The sequence below is a fragment of the Aquarana catesbeiana genome, linkage group LG08 (assembly GCF_042186555.1).
Source record: "Aquarana catesbeiana isolate 2022-GZ linkage group LG08, ASM4218655v1, whole genome shotgun sequence".
Classification (NCBI taxonomy): Eukaryota; Metazoa; Chordata; class Amphibia; order Anura; family Ranidae; genus Aquarana; species Aquarana catesbeiana.
In genome coordinates this window covers 154,244,710-154,259,449 of record NC_133331.1, presented here as the reverse complement: position 1 = coordinate 154,259,449, position 14,740 = coordinate 154,244,710, and the positions used below count along the sequence as shown (strand labels likewise).

The 14,740-nt window shown below is 42.9% G+C and overlaps 1 protein-coding gene across 1 annotated transcript in view; it reads right to left on the bottom strand.

Moving 5' to 3' along the window:
* The window catches only part of LOC141106129 (acyl-CoA desaturase-like), an 83,807-nt gene extending 82,269 nt beyond the window's left edge, over window positions 1–1,538 (bottom strand). The window contains exon 1 of the mRNA XM_073596579.1: window positions 1,389–1,538. The gene's annotated coding sequence lies outside the window, so the exon portion shown is untranslated. The remainder of the gene's footprint in view (window positions 1–1,388) is intronic.
* Between the last annotated feature and the right edge of the window lie 13,202 nt (window positions 1,539–14,740).

Genomic DNA, 14,740 nt, shown 5'->3' with positions numbered 1-14,740 from the left:
CTTAGAATAAGAGGGAAGTGAAGCCTCCATTATTCTACATGTAATATCCCGCCCCCATTGTGTTTAGCTGGTTAATTGGCATGGAGAAGGAGGGAGGGAGTGGGCTGTCATTTACCACGGTGTATACGCCCATATGTGTGACTATATAGTCATATGGGCTGCTCTAATGTGATGGGGAGGAAATGCTCAGCATAGAAACTCACTGAAAACTGAGCATGTGCAGATTTGCCACCACAGCTGCAAAATCCCTATCTGAACGTGAATATGAACAGAAGGTGGAGATAGAGAGTAGCAGGATCAATCAAGTTTTTGCAGAATACAGAAAACAAATCTCATAGTGACTGAGTGAACAGCATGTAATACAGAGAGATTTGTATGTTGTGGGTTTAGTGACACTTTCATACCTCCCAACTTTTTGAGATGGCAACGAGGAACACCTATTAGCAAAAGTATGTAAGCATAGGACACACCCCCGCCACGCCCCATTAAAGGAGGATTATACAAAGAAAAATGATTAGTTAAACCCACAATTGCTTTTTTTAACACTACTATTCCTTTATACTGGCTTTTGAAATTTACAAATACAGCAACTTAGAATTTGGATGAAAGGTTTAGTACTGGGAAACACTGAACGCGGTTCACACTAGTGCGTTGTGTGATATCGCATGTGATTCGCACTGCAGTGCAAACCACATTTGATGGCTGTGTGATGCAAATTCAGCCATACAGATTGAACAGAACTTCCATCATCCAATCATATACAACCAAAAATGCTGTTTTTTTTCCTTGCATGTGATTATTCTTTGCAAAGTGAAACTTCACTTCATTTACTATGCACTGGAGCACGGGTAGGCAACCAGTAGCCCTCCAGCTGTTGTGGAACTACATTTCCCATGAGGCAAAGCTGGCAGTTACAATTACTTCCAGAGGCATGATGGCACTTGTAGTTCTGCAACAGCTGGAGGGCCCCAGGTTCCCTACCTCTGCTGTGGAGCAACTGCACTTGCAAACTGCACAGTCTATTTGCCTTTAGTGAATCAAACCCTATGCCGCTGCGTAACGCCTATGCTAGTTGCTCTAGAATCAAATCTTAGAAAACTGTATATGCCCAAATGGTCAACAAAATGCTGAATATTAGATTCAAATTAAAATACACATTGTTAAGCTTGAAATCTAACTATAGCTACAATATTCTTGGAGGCATTTTTGGTAGATGCCCGCATGAGTAGAACAGCACACTGTAAAGTAATGTGATCGCTTTAACAGACATATTGTGAGATACAGTTAGGTAGAATTATTTTAAGGCTTTATCAGATTATTGTATTAATAATACAGAACAAAATATTTGCTGCAGTTAATGCAGTTTGAAGAAAGTCTGCTGTACTTACCAGGTTAGTGAAAGTCTTGAAGCAAATCAATGAGATCTGGACCACAGGGACTGGAGATATCTCTATAGCAGATTCAGATAAGGAGACAGCGATCCTATCTCCAGCTTTATACCCACAACTACATGTGCCTTATCTAGAAGTCCATCCTCCTGGCATAGATAAAACATCCGATCTCAGTGACCTTGCCACTGACTCGATAACAGATGTGTCATGAACATTCCACAGCTTCACTGAATAACAAAAGCAAACTATGATGAAATGGGATAATAAAAAAAAAGCACAGTTCTATGATATCTATATTAATACTGTATGCATTGCTATTTTCATTATTTAATCAAATATTATAGAGGAATAAAGGTATGAAGCACAGGGGGTCCCCAAACTTTTTAAATGAAGGCCAATTTACTGTCCATCACACTGTTTCGGGGGTCAGACAGTAGTCAGTGGGAATACAAAATACTTCTACATTGGTGGTGAATGGGAGTTAAAAATGCCCTTACGTCAGTGGTCAGTGGGAGTAAAAAATGCCCCTGTGTTGCTGGTCAGTAGGTCATGTGTTGCCCCGAGAAGGACTTTAGGACACAAATGAGCTTGTTGTTGGGCCAGGGTCTAAGTGAATGTGACCCTGATCTTTATACAGGATGGCTCAATAGTTTTGGTGATGACAAGGTATGCATAGCTCCCAACTGTCCCCAATTTCGAGGGACTGTCCCTGATTTGGAGCAATGTCCCTCTGTCCCTCTTTCCCCCTCATTTGTCCCTCATTTTGGTCTGATCTATATAGTTGTATATAAAATGCACTTTTTATCTTTCAAAAAGTGTTTCCCAGTGCTAAACCTTTCATCCAATTTCTAAATTGCTGCATTTGTACACTTTAAAAGCATATACAGGCATACCCCACTTTTAAGTACACAATAGTATTATTTTTATTCTAAAGCTGGAAAGTGCAAAATCGGGTCACTTCTGCATAGAAACCAATGAGCTTCCAGGTTTTATTACCAAAGCTTAATTTAACAAGCCAAGGTTAGAAGCTCATTGGTTTCTATGCAGAAGGGAGCCCGATTTTGCACTTTCCAGCTTTAGTAAATAAACCCCATGGTGTACTTAAAAGTGGGGTATGCCTGTATAAAGGAATAGTAGTGGTAAAAAAAAGCCCTTGTGGATTTCATTAACCTTTTTTTTGGTTAATTCTCCTTTAGGGGGCTTGTCCTATGCCTACATACATTTGGTAGTAGATGTCCCTCATTCCCATCTCAAAATGTTGGGAGGTATGAGTATGTATGGATTTAAAGGGGCTAACTTAGTGCTGTGGCTATGTTTTAGGGTGTTAAGTGTTATCTTAACCGCTTCAGCCCCAGAAGATTTTACCCCCTTCCTGACCAGAGCACTCTTTACAATTTGGCACTGTGTCGCTTTAACTGACAATTGCGCGGTCATTCGACGCTGTACCCAAATGAAATTTGCATCCTTTTTTTCCCACAAATAGAACTTTCTTTTGGTGGTATTTGATCACCTCTGCGGTTTTTATTTTTTGGGCTATAAACAAAAAGAAGTGACAATTTTGCTATAATAAATATCCCCAAATTTAAAAAAATTTAAAAAAAACACATTTTTTCATCAGTTTAGGCCAATATATATTATTCTACATATTTTTGGTAAAAAAATTTGCAATAAGCGTATATTGATTGGTTTGCGCAAAAGTTATTGCGTCTACAAACTATGGGAAAGATTTATGGCATTTTTAAGGTATTTTTATTAAAACATTTTTTTAAACTAGTAATGGCAGTGATCTGCAATTTTTAGCGGCATTGCGACATTGCAAAGGACACATCGGAAACTTTTGACACATTTTTGAGACCACTGACATTTATACAGCGATCAGTGCTATAAAAATGCACTGATTACTGTGTAAATGACACTGGTAGGGAAGGGGTTAACACTAGGGGGCGATTAAGGGGTTAAATGTGTTCTCTCAATGTGTTCTAAGGGTATGGGGATAGGACTGAGTAGGAGAGGGGACATTTTGCTGTTCCTACATTGTAGGAATAAAGGTAATGTCTCCTCTCTGACAGCACAGGGATTTGTGTGTTCACACGCACAAATCCCCATGCTGGCGCTCGTGCAGGCAGTCGCATGTGGCTGGCGGCGATTGCGACCACTGGCCATGCGCATCATTTCTTCTGCCGAGCCCTCTGTCGGCTCTTAAAGGAACCCCTTACCTGTACAGGGTTTCGGGCAGGGGAGCCATTCTGCCCCCATATATGTACGCGAGCTGCTCGGGAACTGGTTAAAGTGTATGTGAACCCTAACAATGAACTTCTCTTATTTACTCCCTTTTGGTCTGTTAAATATACAGCTGAAAGCATCAAAGGTTCTTGTTATATAGAAACATAGAAGAGTGACGGCAGGAAAATTACACGTTGAGTCTGCCCCATTTTTTTTCTTGATTTATATATATGTTTTGTATTTTTCTGTTTGTTTGTTTTTTTTTAAGCTTTTTTTGTCTGAGTATAGATCTATGTTTGGCCCAAGCATGTTTGAATCTACGAAAGCTGGCCATACACTATGCAATCTGATTGTACAATCTCTGTACAATTTATTTTAGGTTTATCTAAACTATGGAATAGGAGGGCTCCTGAACAATCTTCTATTCAATATGTATCAAATCAAGCAGGTCCTTGCACTACATAGTTGATGGTAGAGCTAAAGGAGATTGTTCAATCAGATTGTACAGTGTATGGCCAACTCACACCAGAAACATTGGGGTTGATTTACTAAAGGCAAATAGACTGTGCACTTTGCAAAGTGCAGTTGCTCTAAAGCTTTGTAAATGAGCAGAGGCCCCACTGACTTTCCTCATCCAATCATGTGCAAGCAATAACGCTGTTTTTTTCCCCCTTGCACGTCATTGGGTATTCTTTGCAAAGTGAAGGTTTACCTCATTTACTATGCTCTCGAGTGACTGCACTTTGCAAAGTGCACAGTCTATTTGCCTTTAGTAAATTAATCCCATTGTGTTCCTGTGCAGTTACTGTGCCTTCCACTGCAGTGCGCTTTTCAACACAAAAAAAGTGTATGCACTACTTTTGAAAAACGCGCCGCACCAATTAACATGATGCTGCAGTACCATGCAATCTGCATTTGAGATTTCTGATTGGGGTGCTGTTAACAATGTATTAGCACCCACAGCAGATCGCAAAGGCAGTGTGTTTAAAACACGGTGTGGAAAAAGAGCGCAAAGCGTGCCTTTCCAGCACCTCATTCTGGTGTCAGCTGGTCTGTTGACTGATTCACTACCTCTGCTGGAAGTAGCATCAACTACTCTTTTAGTAAAACAATACTTTCTAAAGCTGGTCATACATTATACAACTTTTTTTGTACAATTTTCCTTTAGATTTTCCAAAACCATACAATATCATAGCTCCCAACTGTCCCTGATTTTGAGGGAATGTCCCTGATTTGGAGCAATGTCCCTCTGTCCCTCATTCCTCCTCATTTGTCCCTCATTTTGGTCTGATCTATAAAGTTGTATATAAAATGCACTTTGTATCTATCAAAATGTGTTTTCCAGCGCTAAACCTTTCATCTGATGTCTAAATTGCTGCATTTGTAAATTCCAAAAGCCAATATAAAGGAATAGTAGCGGTAAAAAAAGCACCTGTGGGTTCAACCAATCTTGTTTTTTTGTACAATTCTCCTTTAAAGGGGAGTGGCAAGGGGTGTGTTCTATGCCTGCATACTTTTGCTGATAGGTGCTCCTCATTCCCATCTCAAAAAGTTGGGAGTTATGCAATATGAGGTCACACCTAAGCACTTTGAATTAAGGCAGGCCCTTGTACTATATAGTTGAAGGTAAATCTAAAGGAAATAAAACAAGAAAATAATGTATGGCCAGCATAAGATTTTAAGATTCGTTTTGAACTTTCCTCCTGCTAGCTTGAGGTCATGTCCTCATATTCTTGATCTTGGTTTCATATATTACCATCCTAGTCTTCCCTTTCCCTTCATTCCTCAAGGCTATTCATTACGTTTCTGAAGTCTGTCATCATAATTGTTATCCCTCAGACCTTTTTTATTTCTGGACTATTATCAATATTCTTTTGTAAGTGAGGTCTCCAGAACTGAACACACTATTCAAAATTAGGTCTAAATAAAGATCTACTGCAGGCATGTCTAAAGACTGGCTCGCGGGCCAATTGCGGCCCACATTCCGGTTTAATGTGGCCCCCCTGGTAATTTCGATATATATATATGTGACATAGGGGTGCAGAGGGGTGTATAGGGGTGTATAGGATTGTTTCCTATAGTCCTATATACCCCTCTGCACAAGAAACTTTACGTTTTTTTCTGTCAATGTTTATGTCAAGTGTGGTGTATCTAATTGATTTTAGTATTTATATATGTACTATTTTGTAAAAATGGTCTGCAATGTTTGTAATTATTAAAGTTTATATTTTTTTACATATCTTTTCTTACTCTTATGTCATTAACAATTGCCGAGATAGTCCCAATCTCTAATCCATAGGGTGTATGCGTGGTTAGGCAAGTGGCAGCAGCTGCCTCCACGCCTCCACCTCTATATCCTAAACAGGAGATTCTCCTGTATGTAATCTGTTGGCGCTCATCCCGCCCCCTCCCTGTCCCCTCTGAGGCTGCAGATGGGCATCGATCAGGCTGCACTGATGGCAATGGTAAGGCTGAATTCATGTCAATGGTGAGGCTGCATTCATGGCAATGGTAAGGCTGCATTTATGGCAATGGTGAGGCTGCATTTGTGGCAATAGTGAGGCTGCATTTGTGGCAATAGTGAGGCTGCATTCATGGCAATGGTAAGGCTGCATTGATTGCAATGGTAAGGCTGCATTGATTGTAATGGTAAGGCTGCATTCATGGCAATGGTGAGGCTGCATTAATTGCAATGGTAAAGTTGCAATCATGGCAATGATAAGGCTGCATTCATGACAATGGTGAGGCTGCATTCATGGCAATGGTGAGGCTGCAGATGGGCACTGACCCTTATTTTGCTTCACAGTTCTTTATTTAAAATTTTAGTTTTTCCTGAAACTTTCCTCTTAAAGTGAAGGTGCGCGTTATACGCTGAAAAATAGGGTATATCCAAATAACACACCCGAGCTCATCCTCGGGGATTCGTTGGGGCTTACAAAAGATATATATATCCAAATAACACTCCCAAGCTCATCTATTCACCACACACAGCCACAAAGGCAAGAGAATTCTTGTTGGGCAGTATATTAGTGCTCGAACAAACAAACTTAGAAGGAATTTTAATGGTGCAAAGAATGTCAGACAAAATGGTCGGCCCTCACGCATGTTTACTTCATCAAATCTGGTCCTCTTTGAAAAAAGTTTGGACACCCCTGATCAACTGTATATAGACAGGGCTGGACTTACCATTCGGCTTGACTGGGCTCAAGCCCATGGGCCCCGCCCGTTTACATTTTAAATATATTCATATATCTTCAGCTAGATCGGATGAAACAGTGGTGACTCACACTGGTCCTCACTTGGCTGCAGCGCTGCTCTGCCCGAGTCTCTCTCTCTGTCTCATCAGCCATTCAGCAGCGCAGAGAGAGAGACTCTAATGTGTAACTACGCAGGACTACGCAGGACGGACCAGGAGGAGCCTGGAGGTGGGTGGAGCTGCGCCATTGGCTTGGCAACCCTGCACTCGTTGCTAGCGCCTGGGCCGCCTGGCGTCTAGCAACGAGTGATGTCATTAAGTCAGTCACGTCGGACTCGGAGTCTCAGGCTCAGAGCCAACATGACCGTGACAGGAGCTGCCTAGAGCGGAGGAGCCTGCCTAAGTGTAGTGTCTGTCTTTCCCGGGCTGCCTTACAAGATATTTGTTTGTTTTTCAATATGTTTTCCAGGTAAATAAGTGTTTTATTCTCATTCTGTCCACCACTGTAACCCGCTTTCTCATCTGCACCACCAATGTACCTCCTGCACATCTGTCTCACCTCTGTACCCTCCAGCTCTTCTGCTCTACCTCTGTTCCCCCTGCTCCCCTGCCTCACCAATACACCTCCTTTAACATCTGACCCACTGCTCTACCCCCTGCTTTTCTGTCCCACCACTGAATCGCCTTCTCATCTTGCCCAACACTGAACCCCCTGCTCATCTGGCCCAACACAGAACCCCCTGCTCATCTGCCCCAACACTGTACCCCCCTGTTCTTCTATTCCACTGCTGAACCTCCTTCTCATCTCTTCCACCACTGTACCTCCCTGCACACCTGCTCCACCACTGTACCCTGCTCTTCTGTCCCACCTCTGAACCCCTCCTGCTCATTTTCCCTACCGCTGTACCCTCCTGCTCATCTGCTCCACCGCTGTACCCTTTTCTCATCTATGATATCCGTGATATGCAGAGTGGTGAAAGGAAGCAGAGATGAGACACATCTTCCTGTCCTGGCACACTCATCCTGCTGATCTCCTTTTCGCATCCAGCCCACGTGCTTGTATGTGATGTCACATACAAGCATCTGGAATGGATGCGCATCAATGAGCACAGGTCAGGGGCATTTTCTGAAAGCAGTGGGCATGTGTGCAGGATCATAAGTTGGGCCCCCGCTGCTGAGAAAAAGTGGTTGGGTGTGATTTTCATTGCGCTGAATACTGGCTGTGGCTTAAAGGGGTTGTAAACCTTTGTGTTTTTTCACCTCAATGCATCCTTTGCATTAAGGTAAAGAAACACCTGTCAGTGAACGCCCCCCCCGGTTTACTTACCTGAACCCTCGAACTTGACCCGGCGGGAATGTGCAGTTTCTCTACCCGGGGTTCTTGGCTCTTGATTGGATATGTTGATAGCAACGCAGCCATTGGCTCCTGCTGCTGTCAAATCAAATCCAATGACATGGGCACCGGGGGGCGGGGACGAGTCCTGCATTCGGCCTCTATGGACTTCGAATGCTGGACTTGGGAGCGTACCCGCAAGGTAACCTCCGGGAGTGCGCTTCTCCTAGGGGGTTATCAGATGTGGGGAGGAACCGCGAGGGCCGCTGGGAGACCCCAGAAGAGGATGTTCGGGGCCTCGCTGTAAAACGAGCTGCACAGTGGAGGTAAGTATGATATGTTTGTTATTTTTTTTACATTTTTTTTTACCTTTACAATCACTTTAAAGGGACACAGAGTGCATGGGTTCAGTAGTAAGTGATGCAAAGGTTCAAGAATAATTTCAACAAAGTTCCCAGAACCTCAACAGTAATTCCACAAACTGTCACCTGATTGTGGTTTTCTCAATCACAGTGAAATTCCTTCTTTCTCAGATTGGTAGTGCCAACCAAGTGACTCATCTTCCTCCAGGTGGTGGACGGGGCTAGCAGGACTGCCATTGGCTTCAGCATTGGCTAAGACAGTCCTCCTCCTCCTGGAAACAGGGACCACCCACCCCCAGCAGACAATCGCAGCTACAGAGAACCAAACAATGTTTCCCATCTTTTACAACGTGTGGGGGCACGGTGCCCCCCCCCCCCCCCCCCAGTGCAGATGCCATATGGGGAATTCTGAAATTGGAATGCATTGGTGTCTCACTGACACTTCCCTGCGCTGCTGATGGGGAGGGAGTCAAGTGCTGGCATAAGAGGCTTTGCGTGCTGCATTGCGGCACCCGTGCCAGGGGTTGCCTACCCCTGGATTACAGTGTAATGTATGTGTTTTATTTTTTGCACTTTTTGAATTTGCCACCAGGCTCCACCCCCATGCGTTGCAACGCTCGCAGGGAATGGAGCCCAGCACACAGTACATCGGGGCGGAGGACACAGCCCGTGGACACAGCGAGAGGACATCGCAGGATCCTGGGGACAAGGTAAGTAACTTTGCCTGAATCCAGCGCTGCAATCCCGAGTGTGGCACGGGCTTACCGCTTTTGGTAGTAAAAATTCACCCCGAGCCACACTCGGGAATACCGATAGGAAGGTTAAAGTGTATGTAAACTAAAACTTGGGACACAGTTAGTAAAAGTAAACTGACAGGTGTTTAAATGGTAAAGTGCATGTTAGGTCGTAAAGATTAAAACTAGGGTTGCACCGATACCGTTTTTTTTATCGGCGAGTGCGAATACCAATACTTTCAGTCAAATACTCACCAATACCGAGTACAGATACTTTGCGATGCGATTTGCATCAATACAAAAAAAAATGGTGCACATCCCACTGCAAAGAATCACATGTGATTTGAGAAGGAATGCAATGCGATTCCTGTCCGAATCAAATGCGATTTCCCCCACTGCTCCTGTGTGTGTAGAAAGAGAAAAGCCTCATCTAGTGGGCAGTTTATTAAAAATGTTAGAACTCAAAGTACATATCTGGCCAAATGCAAAATAATCTACGTAGGTGTCCTGGTCCAACCGATGATAGCAAATCACGGCAGCTGGGGGTGCTCACAGGGCTGGAGGAGAAGTTCCAGGACCCCGTGGGTATAGGGCGGAAGTGATGTCATCTTGGGGGCGGACCACCTCTACATCTCCTCCAGCCCTGTTAGTACCTCCAGCGGCCGTGGTTTGCTATCATAGGCGGGACCGGGACACCTATGTAGATTTTTTTTTGCATTTGGCCAGATATGTACTGTGAGTTCTAACATTTTTAAAAAACTGCCCACTAGATGGCACTTTTGCCCTTCTATATACACGCACAGGAGCGAAACATCCGATTCTTGTTCAAATTCTATGCGATTCTTTGCAGTGTGATTTGCACCCATTCATTTTGTACTGACGTAAATTGCACTGCAAAGTATCGGTTTCGGTAATGGGAGCATTTGCGTGACTACCGATCTCGGCATCGGTGCATCCCAAAGTTCCATTAGAGAGAATTAACCTCACTTCACTACTGCTGACAAAATTTTACCACATAGGATGTGAGATGAACTCTCTGTGGGTAACAGAAAGAAATTAAAAACTATTTTTTTTTTTTTTTTTTTTTTTGTAGAAGAGAGGTAGACTAGAATCCCTGTCTGTGTCCCTGTTGCAGATTGTCTCCTGCTTCCTGCCAGGTAAAGCTATTAATAGCAGGACAGAAAGCCCTGGGTAGCAGTAAAAGCCAGATAGGGGTTCTAGTCCTTTCCACTCTATCCAAACCTAAAAAAAAAAAAAAAAATGTTTCTAGCTTGACGTTCACTTTAACAAACAGTTTTGCCATTATGTTTAGATAAATGAGTCAGTCAGGCTAGGACAGGGGTGTAGATGAATACTTCTCTCTTTGGTATCAAGAACCCTACGCAGAGAAATACTTGGTATTGATTTCTTTGTGCCCCAACATTGCTCTTTATAAGTATTTCTCTGCCTGCTAACCTAACAAAGAGTTTAAGAGGCCAATGGTAATGATAAAAATAAATGCATGAACCATTATTACAACACATCAGTTCATAGAGTCTGTGTTCTCATTGTGTACTAATGTCACAGTCAAGACTTCTGTTGCAAGATATGTAAGCTTTCTATTGGGCCAGTAAGGGCAGGATGATATATTGTGTAGTCAGAATACATTTCAAAGTTCATCAGGATACACCCGATGGTCTCCTGATAGCACTAAAGTTTAAATCGAGGTCTAATTTACAATATTAGCATGGTAAGCATCATATGCTTAACATATAATGAGGAGGTATACATGACTACGTGGGGAAAGTTACTGTGAACACAGAGATATCATCATGCTGTGCCAGTTTATAATCCATTATATTAAATCAAGTGACACAGACATACTTTGTTTTTCTTTTGTTGTAAAGCATTACAGTATGGGATAGGATTTACAATTAAAGCATCTTTCTAATATTTACTGTACATAGTGGTTGGTTTTACCAGTGGTGGTTTACTGGTGCTTATGTTTATATAATTTTATTACAAAGTATTTGAAAAAATAAGAAAAGAATAGGAAAAACCTAATTATTACAGTAAAATAAAAATGACTATATGGCCCTCTACAATTTATTTTCTTTTTCAGAGTGCACCCCCTCATTGGTGTACCGCTCAATTTTAGCACATATTCCATTCACAGCTGGCATCAACTCCTGCCAGTTTTTACAAAGAACACGGTTGTAGCCCATTGCTCATTTATGGGTTACTGTCTCCTTTGATGAATGCATGTGGGTCAAATTTTTTTATAGCATCAATTATGTCAAAATAATATAAAGTAATACTAAATTCTTGTTTTGTTTTTTTTTTTTTGGGGGGGGGGGGGTTCTAACAAAATAGGTTTTAGTTAAAAATAGCAAACATGTTATACTTACCTGCTCTATGCAGTTGGTTTTGCACAGAGCAGCCCAGATCCTCCTCTTCTTTGGTCCCTCTTTGGCACTCCTTGCTATGGGGGGACCTGAGCCACAGCTTTGTGTGTCCATTCAGACACGGAGCTGTGTCCTGGCCCTGCCCTTTCTTTCCTCATTGGTTGACTGATTTTGACAGCAGTGGGAGCCAATGACGGTGCACTGCTGTCTCAGCCAATATTGGGGGGAGTCCTGCAACATCGCTGGATCTAGATGGGCTCAGGTAAGTATTAGGAGGGCTGCTGCACACAGAAGGCTTTTTATCCTAATGCACTGAATGTATTAAGATACTTTACAACCCCTTTGAGCCTAATCATTGACATAAGAGCTAGCATTTAGGATCCTTTCACACTAGCCAACATTGATACGACTTTGAAGTGACTTTGATAAGACCATATGTGCTTGTTTTATTGGACTTAAAAGTTAATGGAGTATTGTACCTTGTTATCCATTGATTAGCACAAAAAGTTTGGAGTTTAAATGATGCATTTGATTAGTTAACTTAAAGTGGAACTTTACCCAAAAGAGGAAGTTCTGCTTTTCCTCCTCTTCCCCCTTCCACATTTGGAATTTTTTTTTTGGGGGGGGGGGGGGGGAGCGGGTATCTGATTTTGACAGGTTGATTTTGACTCGCTTCCATTTCCAGGAGGTTCCCACCCCCCTTCCACTGCAGCCTCTTGGGTAAAGTCACAGGTCACAGGATACTGCGGGAGCATTTTAGTGGTGCAGCACGGCTCACACGTGTGCAATGGGCAGCCGGCTGTGAAGCAGCAAGGAGTCACAGTCGGCTACCCACAGTTAAAGAGGCGTTCCCATTTAAAAAATAAAAATAAAAAGTCAGCCGCTACAAATATTGCATCTGCTGACTTTTAATAATCGGACACTTACCTGTCCCAGGGTCCAGCGATGCGGGGGATAGAAGCACCGTTCGTCTCCCCCTCCATTCAGCAGCGCCGGCATTGCAACTGTGGATGCCCGGCTGTAAAGTCACAGCCGGGCGCCCATTGCGCATGCGCGAGCGGCGCCGCACGCCGTGATTGGCCGTTCAGTCATCTGGGACCTGTAATGTGTCACCAGCCCAGGCACTGAAGGAGGCAGACTACGAGGGACTCCCTAGCAACAGCCATTTAGAGGTGAGTTTAAAAAAAATTCATGCTTTTTTTTTTGGGTGGAACACCACTTTAAGCTGTCGGCACCCAAAGACCAGTAAAAGCAGGGTTGGGTGGGGACATTGCTGGATCCTGGGACAGGTAAGTGTGTGTGTGTTTTTTTAACGTCAGCAACTACAGTATTTGTAGCTGCTGACTTTTAGATTTTTGTTTACAGGGTAAATATCCTCTTTAAGTTGTTGAGCATGCAAGCTTGCAGGATAACATAGTTCCCTTCTTCAGGCTTGAGATTGAGCTTCAGCTTGTATCTTTAAAAGTGTAAGTTCACCTTTACAGAAAATCTGTACTTATACTAGACCCCTCCCTTCCCAGTGCTGCTGTTCCAGAGTCCTACAATCCCCCACTGTCAGACACTGGGTTGCCGCTTCACCGACCCGGGGATTCGAAATCCCCATGGCTTAACCTCCTATCCATACCTCTCAGCATGTACAGATAGGAGGCATTCTAATCAGTCACATGGGCGGCGCTGACCAATCAGAATCCGCCTAGTCCGTCCTGTCAGCGCTGGAGGAGAGGAGAGAAAGCCAGAAGGATTTTAAATCCCCAGACCAGTAAAGTGACGCCCCAGGTGCCTGATATTGTGGGGATTGCGGGACTACGGTACAGTGGGATGGGGGGATGGGGGGATGGGGAGGGGGTCCAGTGTAAGTTCACCTTACATATTTTCTGTAGACCCTTTAAAGCAAACCTTTCCCCTCTTTCACTAAAAATCACATCAGCATATGGCTCTGCATGCAATGAAATCATATTAGAGGAATTAGTTAAACACATTTTTTGCTTTTACTTACAGATACTTTTTTCTACTTTACAGGTGCATCTGGGAAAGTTCCTGTCACATGTTCCAGACCCAGAATTCTAGGCAAAGTTTCAGGAAGGATTCATCTGCCCTTATCAAAATGGCCACCATGAGAAGAATAGGGGGGAAAAGAAAAAAGGTTGCCTTTGTCGTATTTTTCATGATAAGCGTGAAATTCCACTTTAAGTTAGCCAATAATGCAGGCCATACATTATACATTTTTTTTTGGTTCAACCAGCGAGTTGACCAATAAAAAAAATAAATGTGCTGCTTCCCCCATCCACACATTTAAGGTGGTTCTCACGGTGGGGAGCCTTCTCTTCCATCAGAACACAAAGATCAGTGTTTCCAGCTATAGTCAGCAGCACTGATTGTTCAGAAAAAAAACTGACAGGGTGGTTGTACAGCAGTCGATCGACAGAGCCAGTAACACTTTAAATGGCTAATGCCCTAAGGACCGATGTGCTTGTTAAAAAACTGGAAATGTGCTGGGTGAAATGGTACAGTTGACGAGTTTGCAATATATAAATTTACTTGTAGTTTGTATGGTTACTGGACACTGCCTTTTCCCTTAAAGTAGTACTGTAGGCAAAACTTTTTTCTTATTTTGGATAGAGAAGGGAACCCTCCCCCCTGTCAGATTTTTTTTGCCATCTGTGTCCCATCGCAGACATTTTCCTTCACTTCCTGTCCCATAGCCAAACAGGAAGTGAGAAAAAATCATTGCAAATTAAGGGAATTTCTTGGGGATTCCAGGTCCCCATTAGAAGATTTCCTCTCTATTACTTTTCTCAGGACAACCCAAAATTTGGGTTTTCTCTAACCTTCACTTTCAATGATAATGGTAAAAATGACAAATAGAGAGTGTGAATCTCCTTAACGGGAGCACAGGCAGCAATAAAAAATGACAGATGCTCTAATCCCTCTTCACTCTATCCAAAACAAAAAAAAAAAGTTTTGCCTTTAGTTATACTTTAAATACACGTTTTCTCTCTTTAACATGAGATGTAAATTGCAGAATAAAGCATTACAAAGTTGAATGTTATTTTTGAGCTATGTGTAATTCAATTACAGTATTTACATGTCTGACACAGATCACGATGCAGTCATACG